We start from the raw sequence: 4,494 nt of genomic DNA, 5'->3' as shown, positions 1-4,494 counted from the left end.
CGAATCGGATATCGATCCGATCTTTCTACTCCCGCCCAAAATGCAAATAGATTTGACCTCATTTCCGGGGTAACTGAACTGGAACACGCTTTGGTGTATGCGGTTTTCAGGATGCAGTAAAAAAGAAGACGAAAAAACTGGTTACGACGTTTATGCTATAAAAAACAGCGTTTACTGTTTGCTGCATTTTCGCTGGCGGCAGCAGTGCGTTTTAAGACCCGACGAGACGCCTGGGTGAAAGATCACCTGTGAGTGACGTACTTCTGTTTGGGAGGAGTATAGCGCTGACGTACACTCTAAAAAACGATTCGTTGGCTGAACAACCATTACTTTTAAAAATAAATAAACTAAACACAAATAACAAAGTAATTTTAACTTTCCAACCTCTACTTAGCATATATAGTGTCTGTAACATAAATATATAAGTTACAAGGTGAACCTAAATGTATGCATAAATATAATGAAAAAACATAAGTCACGTCAACTAGTATTAAAATTGCATCAAAACTAAGTAATTATAACATAATATTTTAAGTTTGACTGTGAGCCACGTGATATGCAAATCTGGAAAAAACTGGAGCCATTTTGTGATGCACATGTGAAGACGGTGGAAAGAGGTAAGCTTAACTTTCAATAAACTAAGCAAAATATTCGATTTTGAGGTTTTGAAATTAATAAACACTTGTTTGTAGTGTTAGATGAAGATATTTTCTGAAACGCAAAGAGACGAAGACGCTGAAAAGAGGTAAGATTTGTCGTTTTAACGTACATTCGTTTATTTGTGTTTGCGTTTGTGGTCAAGAAAGAAACTTTTTTAAATTGAATTTCTGAATTGCTACGAATTTAGCTTCAACAATTAGAAACGTGTTACTTGAATACTTATGAAAGTCCAGTTTGTACAAGTAAGTTATTGTATGAAAGGAGGAACGAGTGTGCACGCGATTGTCCGCCTAAAAGCAGTGTGCCTCCATCGAATGAATGTTCTAGTGGTTAATTTGTTTATTTCAGAGGTATATGACCATGCATCGCGTTGGCATGTTTGCATTAAGATAAGGGCGAATTCTGACGAATCTGTTCCCGCCCTGCTCTGTGTAACGCTTTGCAGTTCTTTGTTCAATTACCACCTTGGCTTGAAACTTAACTTTTCTTATAATAATGAGAAACTTCTACGCATGCGTAAATGCGGAGCAGAAGGGCGTGACACGCTTCCGACATCCGCTGGTCTCAGCATAGCACATTATGCAAAAACGTGATCTATTAATATCTTTAAATAACAGTATTGATAAATTACCAGTATATGAGTATTTTGCCAAAAAAAGGTGATGCGTCATTAGTATATACAATCTTTTACTGAAAAGGTCTATGCTAGTAAGACTCTGCAATGTCTTGCCTATTCATACTAAATATAAAACTTTTTTCTCTTTCTAGCTCAGAGCAAGAAAGTGTTGCAAAGGGGGCAGCATCAAGGAAGTGTCCTGTTTGTTTTTTTGTTCAAAATTTGTTAATTTGACACATTTGTTGTACATTCATGATGTGTGGTTTTAGGCTTCACCATTGTATTGCAGCCTGTTTCAAAAAATAAAGTGAAATGCTTTATTTTGTGTGATTTGCATGTGTAATTTATTTTAGTGAAGTGACATGGTGACCCATACTAGGAATTTGTGCTCTGCGTTTAACCCATTCAAGCAGCAGTGCAGTATGCAGACCAATAGCTGATGATCTAAAATAACTTAAAATTTTACATTGGTTCAACTCAATTAATTATCTTTTTTGAACATAAATGAGCTTAAATTTTAAGTTAACTTAACTTGCAGTTACTTAGCAGATTCTACCATGTTACTTATATTTTTAAGTAAACAATGTTGAGTGAACCCAAAAATTTAAGTACATATAACAACAGTTTTCTTGTTAATTTTAAGTAATTTTTTTCCAAGTTGGGTTTACTTAAAAAGTGTGATGCAAAAATGGTGCATACATATTTTAAGTAAATCCAACACATCATTTTTTAGAGTGTATGTGGCTTGAACAACCACATTCATTTACACCTGTCCAGTTTCATCTGAAACGCGTCCCAGACCACCTCCTGAAGGGGTTTGAACCATCGGATTTATATCCGTCTCAAAAACGTTTCTGAGGGCATTTAGACCTGGTCTTTTTACCATCTGATAGCTATCAGATCACAGAAAACACATGAAGTGACCAGGTGTAAAAAGCCCCTAAGAAGAGTCAAAAATGTTCTAGGTTGAAACTTCTAATTTCACTTTCAGGAGAATGGAAATGTGGAGCCTTGATATTCACTGGCATTTTCTATCAGGGTTTAAATGTCAAGTAAAGATGAAGATAGAGATGATCATCGGGTAAAAGATGAAGCGAATGAAGACGGCTAAGAAAAGAAATAAAGATGAGGTAAAGAAGAAGATCGTCATGAAATGATGTATGAAGGAGCTGAACCAGATAACGATGATGATGAAGATGAACAAGAAGATGAAGTTGGTGTGATGATATGAAAATGATAAAGATAAGGATAACAATAACGAAGTAATTACAAAGATGAACATGAAGACAATCGACATGAAGATGAGCTTCGTGACGATGAACAAATTCTTCACCTGAAGAAGACGACGACGAGGAAGAAGAGGAAAAGAACTAGACCGGTATGCATTGCTTGGATCGATCTGATCTCTGAGCTCAATCTGGGACAGCAATATTTTAGGTAATGGAATTGTTGTGAAAAAGTGAAGGCCCACATGCTCTCGTTTTATTTGGAGGCCACACGTTTCCGTCTTCAGTTCCTGTGCTCATACGTTTGGCTCGGCTGCGTGTCTCGGCTCTGCACCTTCCCTGCTCGTCCTCCTCATCTGCATGGACTTCCTTCCGCTAATTCAAGCCCGAGCCTCGTTCTCCTGGCAGTAGCGTGTCGTCCTGCTTGAGGGATCGCTTCTTACAGTAAGCCGGTGAACGGGGAGCGGCTCATATCCTCCTGAGCCGTGAGCACGCAGAGGTGGAGAAGACGACATGAATGGAAGGTGTGGTGGCTGCACTGGATGTTCATGAGTTGTACAATTCCCCGGTGAGCAGGACACTGAGCGGGACGTGGAGAAAGTGGGAAGCTTACGGGAAGTCCGGGTCGCCGTGAAGGGAAGTGACGCGGCTGCAGGACTCTGACGCAGCACGTAGTGGAGAGAAGGAGGGAACAAAAGAAGGAAGGGAGAGGGAGAGCCGAGTGAGTAGGACGAGTGCCAGGATGCTCTGGCTCTGTGGGAAAAGCAGACTGAGCATGCTCAGTACGCTTATGGGACAAAGGCCAGCTGCGTCACCTCTTGGGACAGATCTCGACTGCCTGCTGCGAGCACAAAACGACGAGGTTCACACGAACACACACAAACTGCGTCTCCTATACTGCGCAGTGAGGTCTCACGGGTACGAGGGCACGTTAGTGACCTGCGGCTTTCACTGGAATACTTTTGAGTCACAGATTTTGTAAACGGCTTCATGAGAAAGGTCACAATTATATTTGCGTCTATTATCGTTTAATAATAAAAAGTATTGCTTTTATACTAACAATGGTTTTATTTCAGTTACTAAGTGAAATCATCATCAATCCACTGCAGCCATCTCACTACATCTCTCTGAAGAACAGATGTATGAATTACGTCACACACACGTCTCACATACGTCTCAGACACATCTCACATTCGTCTCACACATGTCTCACACGTCTCAGACACGTCTCACATACGTCTCACATACGTCTTACACATGTCTCACACACATCTCACACATGTCTCACATACGTCTCACATACGTCTCACATACATCCAGGGTTTAAAAAGCTTAAACTTTTCCTTTAACTAACATAGAAATGACGTGCTTACAAGTGTCCATAAACTCTGAGTTCCTACCCTGTACTCTCTCTCACTCTCTCTCTCACACACACACACACACACACACACACACACACACACAAAGTAAAAACAGCATTCCCAGGCTGACGTTACACAGCTTGGAGTGCAGTGTGTGTAAATGCGTAGCATGCGTAAGAGCCTGTGTGTGTGTGTCTGTGTGCGTGCTGTCCTGGTTGGCAGGCTGCTCTGTGACGTTACAGAGTGTGTGTTCTCTCTGAAGCAGCGAGTGCAGTGACGCCGGCAGTCTCTGAGTGTGTGAGATGTTTAGATGATGAGAAGAGCGGGATGTGGAGAGAAGATTCAAACAGAAGCTGCATTTCTTTTTCTCTCCCCGTTCTCACTTTTGAGAAGCGTGCGATCGGGACGCTGACGCTGATGTCACTCCTCTACAGCTGGTTTACGTCTCTGTGGCCTGGCTGTGTTAACACTAACATTTTGCCACAGGAATCATTTTTAATTGTTTATCAGAAACAAAACAACAATAACAACAACAAACTATTGTATTGATCACTTTTATTCCTTTTTTTAATTTTACTATAATAACTGCTGCATTCCAAATAAACTAAGAAGTCAAAGCTAAAGGTCTAAC

General features: G+C 40.5%; 1 long non-coding RNA gene across 1 annotated transcript; it reads left to right on the top strand.

The window, feature by feature from the left end:
* The first annotated feature begins 296 nt into the window (after window positions 1-296).
* Window positions 297-1,701, top strand: LOC132838376 (uncharacterized). The gene is made up of 3 exons (XR_009647624.1): window positions 297-617; window positions 693-745; window positions 1,429-1,701. It is a non-coding gene; the product is annotated as an uncharacterized LOC132838376 (long non-coding RNA).
* The last annotated feature ends 2,793 nt before the right edge of the window (window positions 1,702-4,494 follow it).

This window comes from Tachysurus vachellii, chromosome 22 (assembly GCF_030014155.1).
Source record: "Tachysurus vachellii isolate PV-2020 chromosome 22, HZAU_Pvac_v1, whole genome shotgun sequence".
Lineage (NCBI taxonomy): Eukaryota > Metazoa > Chordata > Actinopteri > Siluriformes > Bagridae > Tachysurus > Tachysurus vachellii.
The sequence above is the reverse complement of the archived record's forward strand: the minus strand, read 5'-3'. Positions and strand labels throughout refer to the sequence as shown.